Below are 19,258 nucleotides of genomic sequence, written 5' to 3'. Positions count from 1 at the left end.
AGCATGGCTCAACTTTCTATGAAATGAATAAAGTGCCTTACCGGAGCTGGAGCTGCCCTTTTTGGGCTTGGGCTTCTGCCGGGAATCCTTCATCCAGAGGTAATACTCTCGATGCAATATTCAGCACCACAAACATATCTACCAAGCCTCCACACCCCCTGTCATGGAATGATCACTCAGCATTGTGTTTCTTCATACCTCTGAGCTCTGCTGTCAAGGCCCCACACGACCACCGCCAACCCCCCTTCTACATTCCCACTATGGAACTAAGATAATCACCCCAGATCTAGAGCTCTCCCTCCGCAACTCACTCAACTCACTTTTCCTTCAGGAAGGACCCCCAGCAATAGAATCCTTCGACCTCTGGCTTACAAATGCCCTCACGCCCCTCACCCCACCAAAACACACCTCACAGAGATATGGACCAACGCCTAGTTTTTGATTGTTTATTTAATGCATGTATACACGTTAGACAATCAAAAACAAATAATGAAAACAGAAATGTAAAGTTTTGGATTGCATTTGTATTCGTTGTGGGTTGCGTTTTTTGGGTGGCACGGTGCTTATGCTCTTGTATTTACTTTTCTCCATATTGAACCCCTTATTTGTGTTAGTTGTTGTCGATTGCCCCTCTCGCCCCCTTATTTTGGGATTTAGAGTATGTACGCATTTGGCGCCATTAAGGTAAGCTGCCAGTGGCTGGGATCCAGTCTGCTGAATACACCTCACAAACCCTGCTTCTTGTTCCATTCCAAAAGTTCTTCTGTAAGGCACCTGCTCGCGAATTGCCCTGGATACTGCGCGTACCTATATGTGTGATCTATCGAGACACCATGCCCTCAACCAATACAAATGTACGCTTAAATGCCAACTGGCAAGGTGCCCGCCAGGGCAGTATTTTGTGGGTTAAGAATGTGTAGTATAAATCAATCAATTTTGCTTTATTTCGACAATTGTCATAAAAGCGCATAAAATCATACATCACAATTCATCGTAAACTTACATCGATAGGTATAAAAATAAATCACTACACAAAATACTGAAGTGCCTAAAAGCCAAGCGTTTGCATCAAAAATATAAAGCAGTTGCCTCAAGAAATGGTTAACTGTGTTCGATTCTTCATAGCTAAGCGTATACACAAAGTAAATACGTGATGTGCTGATTTACAGACTCTTGAGGTGGAGACGTGGTCGCCAAAGCGGCTTGGGTATTGCGTCGAAAGTGGTTCGGGTCAGCGTTTGTGTGTCTTGTTCATTTCTTCAAGTCTCCTGTTGCTCTGGTATGACCGCTAAACACGGCGCACAATTATGTTTTCAGATTGAAAAATCCCTCAAGTATCTTTGACGAGCTGCGCCGTCCTGCGTTCCTATTAGTGCCAGCCCCTGAGAAGCGTTGCTCTCCACTTTCTCATCGTGGCCTGTTTCAATCCAATGTGCTCTCACAGTTGATTGACAGCTGCGAGATTGGATTCATACGCCCTGAATGTCTTTGTGCAAATATAATTTAAATCTACAAATCATTCAGTGACAGAGAATGGCCGACTTATTGTAGCCTTCATTGAGCAATCTTAAAATTAAATTGACAAGTCGATTGTTGAGAGGTTGAGCGCGTGAGATGCAGAAAGCAATGTTCTTTGGTAAGTGTGTCTCAATTGACTGTGTGATGAAATGTCCCTTCTCTAATGAGAGTTTTGTTTTTTTGTCGCAACAACCTTTTATTGTGTAGCCATTTCATTTCTCTCGTGACTGCTTCTGCTACAGGCTTTCGAGAATCTGGAGAGTCATTGGGCCTCATTATAACAGTGGCGGCAAGGCAGCAATGGCGCCGGTATTGCTACTGGCTCCGTTGTTGCCATGCCGCCACATTTGAGTTCTGCTCGCGGGGGCCGTTCTGCAAGCCTGGTCAGACCAGGCGTGCAGAGCGGCACCCGTGAGCCGAACAGGATGGTAGCAACGGTAAGGTTATGAACGGTACCGCTGCTACCATCCTCCCCATTCCCATTGAGCCCTATGGGGGCTCAAATGGGAATGGGGACGTACCGGCTCCGGGTCCCGCGAAAGGTAATTAGTGGGCCTGCAAAGGTCGGAATGGCCCGGTAAGTCTGCTTTTGCAGGACCCGGAGCGGGAGCCGAGTTTGCAGGTAGCCATGCACTTATTAGGGGCATGGCTACCTCCAAACTCGTAATGAAGCCCATTGTACGGTACACAATATGTGTTGGTGCTAAGAACTGCCAGGTTCCAGCAGTCGTCCAATCCTCTGCCCGCAGCAACTTGGCAGGCTTTTTTTTGCCTCCAAAACTTTGCAATCACATCATTAGCACTGAACGTTCCCGTAGTAGCCAATTAAGCAATATAACCCAAGCAGGGGGGCATTACCGGTCAAGTAATGTCCCAGGGCAGCGAGGGCTTTAACGTAAGCCCCGGCTTGTTACCTGACTGGTAATGACCCCAGGAGGGTTATATTGCAATCGGTACCCCGGCATGTTATACCGGGGTACAAATAGCGTTTTTATCACAAGCTGAGAAACGGGAAGATTACCGTTTCTCAGCTCGCATTAAAACTACAAAAAGAAATGGCTACTAGGAGAACAAGGGAAAAACTCGTAGTCCCTTCTCCCTTTGCATGGCGGCCATTCGGGAACCTGAGATACACCGTAAATACTATTGTTCCCCGCGCCGACGAGGAACAATACAGTGCAAGCTAAGTGGGAGGGTATGGGGGTCTTTAATATGTGGAAAAGGAGGGTGGGGGGTGGAGACACAGAGGTGCAGGGGAGTGCACTTACCTGATTCCCGATGTGGGAAGATGGTGGCCTCCCTCACTGAGCGGGGTCTTTACTGATGTGGTACAGACCCTGTTCTGAACCTCTTCATTGGCTGGGACACTGCCACACCCCCTTACCGGGTACTAATCATTATTAACAATTGTAAATCATGGGACAATAAATAATTTGAGACCACTAATATTTAAGGCTGCAGGTTTTTAAAACATGTCCCAATAGTAGCTTTAAATATTAGCCATGATGCCCTTCTGAGGGGTGGCTCACCTTAGCAGCCCTGTGCGCCTGTGACCAGAGTGTTAAGGGGCTTTTCATAGCATAGGTTAGGCCATGCAATGATCATCAGAAACGCAAGGAGGATGGTCCGAGAGTTAGCCTGTAAGGCAAAGTGTTCATATAGGAATGAATTTCCCCTGCCCTCTGCCCTGCTGTGCAGAGGACATAATCTTCAGACCATCCAGGCGTCCCCCCTGTGTTGCTTTAGCTGGGATTCCGTCCTAGAACCATGTCACCAGCATATTTTATGAGGAAGCCACACTTCTTTGCTAAAGCTTTTCAAGGCAAAACCTCAAAATGTCAACTAATAGCAGCATCACTTCAAAACAGGAGGGTTGCTAGGTCTGGAAAAGATCCGGGGTTACACTAATGTCGGCACTCGGGCTTGCTAGCCTTTAGGATGTAGCTTCTGTCCCGGGCTACAACCAAAAGACCCGGGGCCATAGCCCCCTCAACACTACCCCCAGCAACGCCTCTGCCTTAAAAACATTCTTATGAGCCACTAGATGCATTTAATAAACTCACGTTTCACATAGTGCTGAGCTTTAGCATGTGAGAGTGAATATACCTAGACACTAATGAAGCTAAATGTGTGTCCACGGTTGTCCAACCTTATTATTATGCAATCAAAAAAGGGAATTCGGTCATCACAATTTGCATTAGAAAAAATTATATTCCCCAGAGTAAACTATGCCCCCCCCACTCGCACAAGCCGCTGTGCCCGACCCATACATGGGAATGTTTCTCCATGTTGAAGGCACAGGCGAACCGATATCTCACATTGACCTCCAGCTTTTGTGAATCCCTCCCCCTATCCTGCATTTCTCTTTCAGTGCTGGTACTTGTGGTGGGACAGTAGGACATAAGCTAAATCAAGCAAACCTACAGAGGCCAGAATGCAAGGGATGGAAAGAGCAGGTTGTGCCATTCTCCGCTGCCTTCAAACTGAACTGAGATCCCTCACACACCTTAAAATATTACCATTTTTAGCTTTATGGTTGAAAAGTGAAACCTCAGAATTATGCTCATAATCTAAAAGTATGAACTGAATAACGACTTTATCATATAGTCGGTGCTTCATTTGTAACACAACAAACAAAAAAAAGGTGTCAGTGCTCAAATATATTTTCTAACTCCGCCATCCAAGCCCTCCCCATTCTTCCACCCTCCCTGGTGCTTCTTTGGGGGTCATTACGAGGTAGGCGGTAAGGCGTTAATGGCGGCGGTAAAGGTACCGGAGCCGTCAACCCCTTACCGCCTCATTACGAGTTCTGCTTGCGGGACACGCTAAGGACGCTTGGTAAAACCAGGCGTCTTTAGCGGGTCCCGCAAGCAGACCAGAGTGCTAACAACGGGCCCATTATTAACAGGCCCGTTGTTAGCACCCTCCCCATTCCCATTGAGCCCTATGGGGGCTCAAATGGGAATGGGGATGGGTTCATTGAATGAGGAATTACCGGGCCCTGCAAGGTCGTAATAGCCCGGTAATTCCTCATTCACGGGACCCGGATCCGGTACCCGGTAAGGGTGTAGCCATGCCCCTAATAGCAGCATGGTTACCGCCAAGGTCGTAATGACCCCCTTTGTCTTCACATTTGCCCGGTAAGAACGTCACAAGGCCTAGTATGACCGTTACTGCTGTTTTTTCCATATGTCCCCATCACCCCCCGATTTTGTCTCATGGACCTGGAACCACTTGTGTATAGGTGCCATACAAATTTCCAATAAAATAAATATAGTGTCTGTTTCTTTGCCCTTTGCTACAGCACTTGTGACATTTGTGCATACTGCTTTTTTATTGGGCTTATCAAACCCAGCTACCAAATAATAGCTGCAATGTGAGAGTAAAACCTATCATATGTTGTGAATAGCAGAGGAAATGATGGCAAGGACTGGCCTCTGCGTCCACAAAAGACAAACTAGCGTTGTCAGTGCTTGCTGAGTTTGAAACCGTGCAAATGGAAACACAAACAGAAAGGGGCAGGGCGGGGGTGGGTTGGGGGGGGGGTAACTGCCACTCCCTGACCCTCCGGTTGGGAATGGTCACTACCCCTCCCTCTTGAAGGAGTCATGCCACTGACCCTGACACATTGTTATTGAAATGTGCCCTATAGTATGGATTGTCTTTTTATTGTCTATCACCTTTGCATGTTGGGTTTTGATGGCTCTTTCAGTGAAGATGTGAACCTCCTTTCGAGAGCATTATACGGTTTCTTGTTGCACCTTTGGCCTGGCACCTGGTTGCTCTCTGGTGTGAACAGCTGGGGGGGGGGGAGGTGAGCAAGCTGAGGGCAGCTTCAGCTGAACACACCTGTGAACAAGGCAATGGATTGGGGTAACTGTAAAGTCTGCTTTGAAGTTGCTTGTTTTGCATGTAGTACATAGTCCACATGAATGTATCAGGTAACAATAGACACTGGACACATTCACAAGCTTACTTACAGTGCTTATTGCTTGCAGCCTAAAATAAGAGTACATAAAATATCAGTAGATAATTAAAAACCAGAACAATAAAAACTGAATGCATGCCAACCAACAGTGAGAAAAGCTAACCAACAGTGAGAAAAGGTGTGCACGGTGTGTGGAACACTCGGGTCCCATGCACACTCGAGGTTATTGTCCTAAGACAAACAGAACTAAAAAGGAATCTTTGAATTCAGTATGATAGAGATCAGGATGCGGGCAGTACAGAAAGCCTTTTTCGGTTTCCAGAAGGCGTCTTCTGCTTCTTTGTTCCAGGGGAATGTCGCTCCTTGTCGCAAAACTCTTGTAATGGCAGAGTTGCATTTTGAATAGAAGTCTGAAAATCTATTGCTTTGAATACTTTAATGTTAGGCCACGTACACAATGTGTGTGTGTGTTAGGGAGAATTTCCCTTACCTACCAAGTCCCTCAGCAGCTTTGCTGGATTTCTGGGGTTTATTTTTTTCACCTGGTAAGAGTGTGAGCCTTTTTTTCGCACTCTTACATGTGTTTTGCTGTGTGTGTTTAACATTTTCTTGTGTTCATTGACTGTGGAGCCTCACCTACTCCATAGGCATCACCTTTTTGCTGTGTGTTACACAGCACCTTCAGTGCAGTGACACAGGGTTGTCTTTTTGACTTCCCAACTACGACTCAATTTTCGGGGAATGACTACTGTCTCCCAGAACAGGTAAAGTTGCCATTGACTTTATTAGTCTCTTTTAAAACTCACAGACCCAGTACAAATGATCTTAAATAGAGTGCTGGAAAGGGTTAATACGTATCCCTTCTTCTCTGTTTCTCTTGGAGCATTGTTTTGCTCCCTTTTCATTAAGACTTGGCTGGTGGCAGTGGTAACTACCCTATTATTCCTACCGCGGTTATCTTAAATAGCCCTGGTCTTGTTTTAGGCTATCTTGGTAGCCTCGAACTTAAACCCGCTAGACCATGTCCGTTTTTATACGGTTCCAGATGGATTTAGTCGCCATTGCGCAACAAACCAGGTTTGGTTCCTTTGTTCGCTATCCTTTTGCGGGCTTCTGCACAGAAGCCCTCCTTAGGCGCCTGTATGTCTGGGAGGGCAGGATGTGAGGGAGGGGTTTAGGACTCCCTGCACAGGGTCTCCTTGGAGACCCATGTTGCACTCTGATCTGATTGGCTGTGGTAACTGTCCCGGCGGGACAGCCAGCCCTATCTGTGATTGACAGCCAGGCTGTGTGAATGGGGGAAAACTGCATAAAAAGTAGGTCTCTGGGGCTGAAAAGGCAGAGTCGTCACTGGAACGAAAGAACCGAAGAGGAGCTGACAGAAAAGGACCCCTACAACGACTGAACCTCCCGGTGAAGCCCTGCTGCAGGTCCGAATCTTCATACTCCAACGACAGGGAAGATCTGCAAGGAATCTTCTCCTCTTGAGCTGGTGGGAACAACCAGTTCACCAAACTGCTTGCCAGACCTCCCTTCTCTGGTCGAATTTACTGTACAGAGCTACAGTGAACCGGATAGCCAGGAGGAACGGTCCGTGCTTGCGTTTTAAGGAGCGGACCTTTTATTTCGTTGCTTTGCTCTTCTGCTGGTTTTTTCCCTGGGCAATGCAGGACCCTCCAGTCTTCCTACTTCGTGTCAGTCTGACAGTCGCTTCAGGAATACTGAGCCTGCAGGACCTGCCAGGAACGTCCACCTCAGCTATAGCCTTCTTCTCCATTTAAGGTACTGTTCAAATCCGGTTGTTCGTTTCATCCAGCCACGGTGAAGGTGTGTGAAACCTTTTGCCAATCTGAGGGCTTGTCCTTCTCCATTCTTTAAACTAATTTTTCTGCTGACAAACTTCATCTCGAACTCTTGGCAAAGACTTAACCGCGAACTACCCTGAACTGTGTGATCTTGAGCAAAGACTTTGGTCCATTGACTTTGGGCCAGGCCCCTTTTAATATGATTTCTTCACTGTAGTTCCTTTTTCTAGATTGCCCTGCTTACTTACTTGTTGGTGCTGCTCAATTCGTGTCTAATTTTGTCTTTCCCTCCCTTTTAAATTGCTGGAGTGCCATTTTGCTCACACTTCATTTTGAGCCTAACTTGTTCAGAATCTATCGGGTGTGGTGTTGTGTATTAAGATTGTGATTTTTCAACTGCTTTACTTTAGTGAAATATTTTACAAATGATGTGTAAATGAATGTATATTCTTTTACTCAGAAACCTTGAGTCAGTGTTTGTTTGAATCATAGTAATTGCGGTCCTTTGTGTACACTGTGTATTGATACTGCCCACTTACTCTTGAGATAAGCCTGACTGCTCAGCCATCGCTACCACTTTACTGTGAAGTACTGGCTTGTACCAAATGTGAATTTGTACTGTCACTTGTAGTCTTAATTGTATGTGGTGTTCCCAAAGGGTACTGCATATAATTCTGCCTAAGAGTGTGATATCCTACCACTCTTTAATTTGATCTCTTTATCATACTGAATTCAAAGATTCCTTTTTAGTTCTGTTTTTCTTAGGACAATAAGCTTGAGTGTGCATGGGACGCAAGTGTTCAACAGACCGTGGACACCGTGTCTCACTGTTCCGATTAACTACGACCTAGCGTCAGGGTCGTCATACACTCCCGTGCACCTCACCACTTATACTACATTAGTCTCCTACTTTGAACGTCAAAGTGTGCGACTATACAAATCCTTTCTGCACACCAACCAACACCATGAACATGAAGCCAGAGGCGCTGTCAAAGATGGCCACAACAACACACCAACTCGCAGAGACACTTCAAGAGTTTTTATTTGTCCGTTTTCACAGGGGCTTGCTAAGGGCAGTCTGTTCATGACATCTAGAGAAGGGGGTTCACATCCTTGCCCAGGCATCTGTCAACCCTATAGCTGTCACTGGACATTGGTAAACCTTCTTATCTAAAACCTGCCATTGCAAGAGTTTTGCAACCAGGGCTGACATACCCCTGGAACACAGAAGCAGAAGACGCCTTCTGGAAACTGAAACAGGCTTTCTGTACTGCCCCCATACTGGTTCAACTCAATCGGTGTAGGCTTTTTATTGTGGACTCGGATGCTTCTGACAGTGCTATAGTTGAGCTGCTTATGCAACGAGGGGACAACCATATTCAACACATAATGGTGTACCTCTGTCTCGAACCCTGAAGGGTAAGATGTTCCTCATTCCCATTTCCTTGTTCCCTTATAGTGAATTCACGATCTTCAAGGGAGTTGTTACAAGTGCATCGTGATGATCAGGACTACAGATTTGTTGATGGCCTCCTTTTTCACTGGAACCTCCTGGTTGTATATAACCCTGAACTCCAACAGATGGTCTTGTCCTGGTGTCACTATAGCCAAATCCACCAGCCACCATGGGATAACCTCTGGTGACCATCAGTATGAAAGGATGTTCGAGACTATGTGACCACCTGTCTGGCAAGTGTCCAGTGCAAGATACAACTCCTTTCAAACCCATAAGCAAATTGCATCAACCTCCCACTCCAATGAGCCCCAGGCAAAACAGGTCTACAGACTTTTTGTGGTTGACCTGCCAAGATCAGATGTATGTGCTGACATAATGGTCACTATCGACTTTGAGCAATTGAGCACACTCCTGAACTCTACAGATGACCTTGCTTTTCTTAAAGTATGTGTCCCATTGACATGGTCTTCCATCAACCACTATCCCAGGTAGAGGACCACAGTATACTTCCCACTTCTGGTCTGCCCTTGGTAAGTATCTTGGTATCGAGAGGGCCCTCTCCTCTGGGTACCACCCTGTGGTGAGTCAGAAGCAGGAGACGACTTTCATGTTCCATGTTCAACTTGCTTTTATTTAAATAATAAAGACCATGCCTCAGTAACCCTAATCTTTGGGGTGCTCTACCTAACAAAACTAAACTAGGGTGCTCGTCATTGGATGTGAAGTCCAAACCTAATAGTCAGGCCTCTGTCAGAACTGGCCTATGCGGACCCTACCATTATTAATACAAAACAAAAGTCCAGGAGAATTACTTCCTTCTCCTGCGGGATGCTTCTCAGCACAATCCTTTTCAATAGGTTATCTACAAATAGTATCTTGCTATTTCTTGTAATGGTGCCGTCAATTCCTTCAATTGGTCTTTCCAGACGTTTATATATGTTTCTCTCTGTTTGCCCAAATACTTCGCTACTTCTCAGAATGTGTCTTTGATTCATATTCCTCTCAGTCTTGCCATTCACATCGGTATGTATCACGTATTCCTAAGTGGTTACTACATTTTGGCCACCAGCTGGGATGAATATATCTGCCCCTTGGATGATGTTCGCTCTTCATACAATTTTGCCAATCACTGGGATGAGAATGAAGGGTCCTCCAGTGATCTTTGCTCTTTATATAGTTTTGCCAAATACTGGGACGAGTATGCAGGGTCCCTGAGTGATCTTCACTTTATCTGCTCGGGCAACATGCTGCTGTCCCTTATTCTCCGTATTCTGCTTTGTGACATGCAAGGCAGAGTCCCCTGTGGTTTCCAAGTCTCCTTGATCCGGTCGGTTTGAAACTCCCACGCCTCACTTAGTTGAACTCTTGGCCAGGAAAAGTGCTTCCTTTGTGTCTGGGCCTTATCCACCATGCCTCCTGCTGGATTCTTCGTGTCAGAACTCGGCAGACAAGGACTCTTCATTCTCTCATGTTCTTACTCGTAATACCAGGTTGATGTTCTTCTAGTATTACACTACCATAACACATGCAAGAGGAATTTACTCGTCTGTCAGTTCATGCTGTAGTACTGTTTTTGGGAATTCTTCTTATTATTATAATTATTTGAATTCCTTCTGGGAAAGTGAGATTTTAGCCCCTAGAGGGTGTCGCTCCCTGTGAGGACCTGCTTACTGCCACCCCGAGGGGTGAATGTTCTGCAGCAGGCTCACCTTCCTAGCCTCACAGGACGAGGCTTCCCTCTTCGGAGAGGTGACTGAATCCCTCTATTTGTCACACACCCTCCGTCTAACAGGTAGAATGAAAGGGGTAATCAAACAATGGAGCAACACCTACATTGGGTAGAATCACTCCCCACAGCAGAATTCTCCTATAAAACATGGTGCATTCAGCTACTCAAAAAAGTATTATTTTTTAACGTTTTACTGTTCCATGGGAGTGTAGAGCAGCAGCTCCATGCCTCTGCAGGAAATCTCGACCCCCCCCCCACCTCCTAAATGTTGGAGGCCCGAAATCATGCCATGTTTGACACCAGCAGTTGTGTCAATACCACAGCAGATATTTGCAAGAAGGTACCCAATGAGAAAACTGTATCGAATGTATCCACGAAGAGACGACAATGTAAGGGAGGAACTCCCTGAAGGGATATTAAAAGGGGCGAAGAGAGAAGCTAGTGACATCACAAGAGACGAGCCTGATGCCCCAAAAATACTGGCTGAAGAAGAATGCATGGATCTTACAGAAACGGATGCTGAAGTTGAGAAGTAACGAAACTTTCATATGCGGAAAGAAGATTGCACGTGTGTGAAGTGCTGCAGAAAATCAACGGTTCAATAATTGTACAGATGCTAAAACACAAGTAGACTAAGTCATCATAGAAGCTGGCTATATGTAGTGATTAGACTGCAGGTGAAGCCGCCATTGCATAGGAGCTGGACATTGGTGTCATGATTTTAGCAAACACGGACCCATGTAGAGGAAAGGCAGAGAATTGTGTCACAGCAAGAAAAAGCTGAGATTGTGGAAGCGCCTGGCCAGCCTGTCTGGCCTGGTATCAAAACTGAAGCAGCCAATGTCGTTTATCTATTCTTGAAAGCAGTATATGTGCAAAGGATGAATCATCCCTTGTTAAGGTGCAAAGAAAGAACACCAAGAGTGCAGAGTTTGATTAATTTAAGACATTTAAATGCAGGAAAATTGGCTCATTCTTGGTCTCCTGTCACGTGAACCAAGGATGGACATAGTTGCTCTTGGAGTCCTAGAACAATGATAGTGAGAGCCTGAACTCCCAAATATTCCAACAGACATAGATGGTACAGAGATAGCTCATAGTGGAGGGGGGTGGAGAGACCAGAGAGTGAAAGCAAGAGAAGGAAAGAATATCCTAAATCCCTATGAGGGGCATCAAGGCCCAGAGTCAGAAACAAGTAATATGGGTTATAGGACCCTTAGAAACCTGAATAGTACAACCAGCCAAACAGCTCACAGCAACTCCAGAGAAATATGAGAGACCTAAAGAAGGGCTACCACTACCTCTGGGCGATGAGACACTGGGACAGAATAAACCAAGGGAGGATGAGAGGCCCAATAAAACAAGCAAGGAACAAATTCAGGCGGTACCAAGAAATAAGGAAGACATGAACCAAGTGGAGAGAAACTCACATAAGCGGTGGAAAGGGATTAAGGGTATATCGCTCCACCTGTGACAACTGGGAGGGTGGATTTCTTGGGGAACTTGAGACTTTACTTATTAGCCTCAGAGAACGATGGGACTTTTAAACCAATGAGAAGTGTCTCCATTGAAAAGCCTTGCACCTGAAACTATGAGGGATTCCTGGAAAGCCTGTGCAAGGTCTGAGTGACCTTGTGAGGCAGGACAATAGTGCCTAACTTTGTTTTTCTACACGGTAGGGATAGTTTAGAGGATAGGATTTGGATGGAGGACTACAGTTGTTATTTTGACAATTGACATGCACCTTTAGTATAGTTTGCTAGGAAAGGGACTCCCCCGTTTAGCAATATGGCCAGAAAGGAGTTTTCTTTAAGTTAAATAAAACCCATTAAGAACATGTCCTCTGGTCCGAGTCCTCCTTCTGACCTGTCACACCACAAAGGTCTCCTTTTGCCGTAGACCATGCTACCGACATTCCATCTCTGGACCTAGATGAACTACTATACTAGAGAACATAGCCAAGACTCACAAAGATGCCTACCACAACCTAGAGAAAGCACGCACTGGGACGAAGTATTATGCAGATAAACGGAGCAATGAAACACCAAATTGGACCTTTGGCACAAAACCTCAGCTTTCTACTAAGTACCTCCAAGATGGCTATGTCCATCCAAATTGGCTCCATGTTACCAGGGTCATTTTTCTATTGTACAAAAGATAATCCCAGTGTCTTACAGGCACAAATTACCACCTTCTTGGAAATGGGTCGACCCTGTTTTTGTGTCTTTGTTGAAGCCTTACCTCGCAAACCGGTTTGTACGCCATCCACTTCCCACTTCTGGACTGCAATCAGACACACTTGATGAAGAATTTGAGGTTTCCAAGATCTACAATTCTTGCTACTGTCTGGGTCACTTGCAGTACCACAGGGATTGGAATAGGTACTCCCCAATGGAACGTACCTGGTAACCTGCCTCGCATTTCCATGCTTTTGTTTACTCCGGGCATTCCACGCTTTACATCCTTGGAATCCTGAACCTTCCCATTTGGGATGAGGGCATTCTATCACTGCAACCCGATGATCATTAAGGCCATGTTGGAAATGGAAGAAACAGCATGGCAGGGCCATCACATTCTCCACAGAAACCAGATAGTGGTCTTGCATTCTTCCAAGATAGTACCTGCAAAAATCAGACGCTGCCTGTACTATCTGTGTGGGGCCAGCAATGTGAGGCAGGCAACTGTTTGATATTTGTTCAAAATATGCAATTTTATTAGAAGAGAAATAATCTTAAAATGCCTCACTTGACCTACTCTACTGTGGGTTCCCCTACCAAACAAAACTCTAACACAGGAATGCTGGCTCTCACACTAAACATCAAATATAAAAGAAAATATAGGGGTGCTGTTGGACACCAATGGTGATGGCTGCTTGAGCGTGCTGCTGCGCCGTGATAAATTAATCCTCTCTTAAATCCTGCAGATCCAGGGAACGTAAACACACAAGCTGCTGCGGGCTGTGTTGCTGAGACGACGGAGCATCGGGAAACGTGCTCGAAACTGATCATTTCCCTACATTGCCAGTGAAAAACCAAGGCGAAGTGCCTGTGGGTCCCCCGGACGGGAGGCGAGGATCGGGCATGCTTCCCCTCACCCGCTGATGGCGCGCCTCCGGCCCCTCCCCTCTGCGAGGCCGCAGTGGTTATCCCCGAGGAGGGGCTGCCTGTGGGAGGGCATGGAACACCGGGGCTATGTGGGCAGTCTGGTGGAACACAAGAGGCGGAAGTGTCGTGGGGGCCATGGTGAGGAGCAGATATCACCCTAATCCAGTGGGCGGACTTTTGGAACGGGCCTCTGCTCCCCGACGGCTGCTGTGTGTGCTGTGGGCGAGCGGCTGGGCTGACTGGGTCGAGGGAGGCCCTCTCATTTCTGTCCATTCAAGCTGACAGGTATGTGGGGCCCGCTAGGAACAGGGATCTGACCCCTGAACAGAAAAATAAATACAGGCGGCTACTGTGCTGGTGTGCAGTGCGGTTACTTCAATATAAAGCCATACAGCTGACAGGCCACGTGTGGAGAGCTAGACATAAGGCAATCAGTTCATTAACTCAGTTCCCACACTGCTTGTCATGCAGAGACCGGAAAGAGACTGGACCAACTGGGCAGGAGTACGAGGGGAGAAACACCATGGGACCCCACGGACACCCACGTAAGACTGGTGGATCGCTGACCGGTGCAGGCACCACGGACCCGGGGCGGTGGCAATCCTAGTCTTGATACCACAGCACATAGGGGTGTGAGAGGAGGAAAAGCAACCCGCCCCCCTGAAAGCGCTCCCAGTAGGGCAATATAAATCAGGCACACCCCACAGAAAACGAGTGGGAAGGCGAGAGTACAAATTCAATGCACAACTATATGACAAACGAGAACCTAAATATTACCATAGGTGCCAAAAGGGGGGGGCGACCCCAGAAGCCCTCCAAACAGTGAAACACGTTGCTACAGCTGTGCATAGTACTGACACCCCATCCAATATTTGTAAGCACGCCGACACTCCATCATCACTTAGTTATGCCCAGAGGCAATAAAGGCAACACAATGGGACCAATAGACACGTTCACTAACGCTAGTATGCAAGACATAAATGATGGGCCCCCACAGACCAGCACACCCCTGTCAGGGGGTACAACAGACAACACGCTGGACCCTTATATGACAGCGCTCCAGGCTTGCCTCGTTGCAGTAAACTCTAGACTCTACAGTACAAAGAGGGTTTGCCCTGACGTCTGTACTTCTGGGGTCTACTTATTGAATACAGTAGGCCTAGATTAATTCTAACATGTCACATGCATGCAAAAACATTTTTAGAGGTAGCAGTACTCATAAAATTGAGAAATACAGAGGATACAGCTTTTGTTTTATTTTGCTGTTAAATGCATTTCATAGTCATGCATTGGTAGTTTTTTAATGATTTTTTTGTAAAAAGTCCAGTACATTAAGGGTAGTTAGTTCTTAGTATTCACAGGTCCTTAATGTAACTGAATTAGAAACTGAATTGAGTTTATACAAAGCTGAAACAAAGTAGTGCTTAGAAATCGATGTGTAACCACCACCTATAGTGACAAGTGATAGTACAGGTACAAAATACAACCAAAAAGAAATGATAGTACAGGTACAAAATACAACCAAACAGAAAACAATCAATGGTATAACAATTGGTTGTATGTAGCCAGGCTAGAGGGTGACCTAACACGTAGTCGACGTCTGGATCTGAATCAAGGCATTGGGCGGACCAGGTAGATAATGGGGTGCTGGTCCTTAGACATTTCGGCAAGATCCCTTCATCTTGGGCCTGGGGTAGGTCTCCCTGGGGGTTAGCAATGCTGGATGGAACTTTGAATTGCTGTTTCATGAGTGAGGAGCAGGGTATCTATTGGTCCTTGCTTGTAGGGTGCAGCATCTGGCTGCTGTAAGCCTACTCAGTGTGCTCTTGCTGAGGAGACACTGGAGGTGGATGCTGGCTGTGAGTTTGGCATCTGTTAAGGGTGTGGGGGTAAATGATGTGGTGGGAGCTTGGTTCCCAAAGTAGTTCCCCACTGGCCGCTTTCCTGGAATTGAAGTCCAGGACCGGAAAGGAAAAATCCTGTGGAGCCGCAAACTCTAGACTCTACGACATTGGCAGAACCATATCTTTAATTAAGACAGACCTCCAGCAGGTGAACGCACACGTGGTGGAAACAGAGAACCGGATTAGTGCTGTGGAGGATGTCATCAACAATCAAGGCAAAGAAATGGAAGTGATTAAAAAGACCCTGAAGCTGGTGCAAATGAAATGTGACGACATCGAATCGAGGTCACGTCGAAACAATATCAGGGTGGACGGCCTGGCTGAGAAGCAACTCAATGTTCTAATGGAGATATTCTTAGAGGAAGTGATCCGTACCATCCGTACCATCCTCCCGGACATACAACTCTCACAGCACTTACTAATTGAGAGGGCCCACCGAGCCTTGGTGCCACCTCCAAAACCAGGGGCTCCACCACGTACAGTCATAGCCCGCCTCCTCAATTACTGCGGCAGGGATATGATGCAGAGGCTATTCAGGGAGAGTACGATTCCACCAGGATACACATATACCTGGATTTTTCAAGTGGAGTACAATCAGCACACCGCACCTTCGATCAGGTCAAATGAGAACTCGGAGCACGGTCAATCCAGTATGCAATGCTATTTCCTGCCAAACTTCAACATGCTGGGAAAGTGCATTTCTTTGAATCCCCCGAAGAAGCCATGGGCTACATCGAGTGTAATATCCCACCGCCTCTCAGAGACAAAAACCAACCAGCCAAACCGAGTACTTGAAGTCACTGCAACAAGCTCAAAATCACAAGGTCATTTATAAATACCTGGATCCGCAACGTGAAGGCGTGGCGGCCCTCTAGGCTGTCTGGTTGGCAGATGGAAAGGATAAGACTGACCTTACAAAGCAACCCACTTTCTCAAAAGTTGAAGTTTAATGGAGGGTATACACTGTCCAGTTGGGGGGATAGTGAGGGTGAGGGTGGGGGAGGGGGAAGGAGAGGGTTCAGGCCTGTTACCTGTTTGTTGTTAGGAGGAAAACATGCCTTAAAACTAGGGCTGAGTGTAAACACGCTGACACGTAAACTGAGCTGAACTGGGCAATGCATAAGATACAGGAAAACACTGACAGGAACGACATGCAAAGTATAGCATGGTAAGGACTAGAACGCGATCTGAGACGAATCTACGATGCAAACACGAATGATACAGAAAGACCAAGGGATTAAGCTCCTCACTTGGAACATCAGAGGTCTTGCACACACGATAAAGGCAAGGAAGGTAGTGACATATGCAAACTGGCACAAGGTAGATATCCTCTTGTTACAAGGGACACATGCTGTGAAGATTATCACGGACATGTTTGCATGGGGATGGGGTACTGTGAAAATAGCGAGAAATTACTCCTCACAGGCAAGAGGAGTGCTCACGTTTGTGCACAAGCAGATTAACTTCCAGATGTTAGTCAATTGTAGACGATGATGGCCGTTACGTGATAGTATGGGGGCAGCTGCACAACAGGGAAGTTATAATAGTAAACACATACGGGCCCAACATGGACAGCCCCGACTTCTATTTACGGATAGTGGAATTGTTATCACCACTGGGGTCTGCAGAGGTAATCTAGGGGGAGAGATCTCAATATGATATTGGTCCCTGCTTTGGATAGGTCATCGGAGGTCCACAGGCAACACACCTGAGCAGCGATGACACTACTTCAAATGATGACTACACTGCCCCTGGCAGACAATTGGAGGGAACTGCACCCCAAAAGAAGGGAATACACATTCTATTCCGGGGTATATGGGTCAAGCTCATGTATTGACTATTGGCTGTGCTCACCGGAGCTGGTCCCTGAAGTAGAGCATGTTCTATACTCCCACGTAGATTGTCGGACCACTCCCCGGTCCTCCTGAGATTGTTGACAAGGGACGCTGAATATACATCTCGGAACTGGCGAATGCACCCCGACCGATTGAAGGATGAATCCAACATAGAACCACATAGAGTCGGAATGGAGGACTTCTTCGACCGCAATACAGGTTTGGTGCAGACACATAGATCAGTGTCGGAAACATTCAAAGTATGGCTGAGAGGCCAATTAATGGCAAGATCATATGGCACGCTAAAAGAAATGAGGGAGCTGAATTTTACTGAACGGGAGCTACGAGATGTTGAGATACAGCAGCCCACAAACACAGAGAACACCTACAAAATATACAGGATCCTCAGAAGAACTCCAAGAGTACATGGAATTGTTCCCGCTGCCCTACTGGAAGATACAGATAGAGCACTGCTGGAGTTTCCCTTGACGACTGAGGAAATAGAACACACCATATCGGACTTGAAGTCAGGTAAAACCCCGGGATCGTATGGTATCCCAGTAGATTTCTATAAAGTCTTTAAATCGGAGCTGGTGCCTAAGTTGCTGGAGGTCTGGGAGGAGGCGCTTGAGAGAGGGGAATTGCCAAACACAATGACAGAGGCAATAATAACAGTCCTGCTCAAGCCTGACAAACCCCCTCAGGATCCCACATCATACCGCCCTTTACTGTTGATTAATACGGATGCAAAAATCTATCCGAAGGCAATGGCGAACCGTTTAATCCCGCATATGAACAAATTGATCCACACAGACCAATCAGGTGTTATCCCTACACGCTCAACAGCTCTGAATCTTCAAAGGTTCTTTGCCATTACATCACAATTGGACCCAAAAGCCAAGGCAGCTGCAATCACACTAGACGCTGAAAAAGCATTTGACTCTGTATCTTGGAACTACATGTTTTCAATTTTGGTAAAAATGGGATTTGTCCTGGTATTCATGCAATATATTCATATGTTATACAAGAACCCGGTAGCAATGATTAGGATAAATAAAACTCTATCATCCTCCCTTATGTTTGGTAGGGGCACCCGGCAAGACTTCCCTTTATCCAACTTTATATTTAAACTCACAATAGAGGGCATGGCAGCAAAAATAAGACACAAACACACATGGAGGGGTATCCGAATTAGAGAGGCCCCCCAACTTCTTTCATTATATGCCGATGACACGATGCTGTATATCAGAAACCCGGAGATACATCTGCCTATGATAATGAGGGAGATAAATAGATTTTCAATCTACTCTGGATACAAAATTAACCAGATCAAATTAGAAGTTATCCCCCTTACACCTACCACAGCACAATCACAGGCTACCTCTGGTTTTAAATGGTCAACTAACTTAGCGCATTGTCTCAGGATAATAATGGCTACTGAAAAACAGACCTTATATGCCAAAAACTATGAACCGTACCTATTACTCCTAGAACTCAAGCTTAAGGTCTGGGATAAACTTCCAATATCCCTCTATGGCCGGGTAGCCCTACTTAAAATGGTGGTGGTACCCAAGTTGCTATATCTGTTCTGTGGCATCCCAATATGGCCTGGGAGAGATTTCTTCCAGATGCTACAGAGAATGGCTTCCAACTTCGTGTGGGGCAGGGGAATGGTCAGGCTCCAATGGTCCAAGAAGTGTGAGAAATACAAAACGGGTGGGATGGCAGCCCCGGACTTCGCACTATACTATCACGCAGCACAGGCACATTTTGCAAAATACTGGGCGGGCACAGTGGAGAAGCATGCACATGTACGGGCTGAGAAATTTGCAGCAGCCCCTGTGAATATACAGGTTATGCCGTATGCAAAAGCTAGGGGGGACACAGGTGAGGTGGATACAGTGCGGTCGACGGTGCGGGCCTGGTCCAAACTATTTAATAGGGTGGGATGTGAGAACCCTGACTGGTCGTTCACATCC

At 46.4% G+C, this 19,258-nt stretch overlaps 1 protein-coding gene across 3 annotated transcripts in view; it reads left to right on the top strand.

Moving 5' to 3' along the window:
* PPFIA4 (PTPRF interacting protein alpha 4) overlaps positions 1-19,258 on the top strand; it is a 3,167,227-nt gene that overhangs the window by 608,068 nt on the left and 2,539,901 nt on the right. The gene's annotated exons all lie outside the window — the stretch shown is intronic.

Source organism: Ambystoma mexicanum, chromosome 13, assembly GCF_040938575.1.
Source record: "Ambystoma mexicanum isolate Mex_15411 chromosome 13, UKY_AmexF1_1, whole genome shotgun sequence".
In the NCBI taxonomy this organism is placed as follows: Eukaryota; Metazoa; Chordata; class Amphibia; order Caudata; family Ambystomatidae; genus Ambystoma; species Ambystoma mexicanum.
This window is presented reverse-complemented; position numbering and strand designations above follow the sequence as displayed.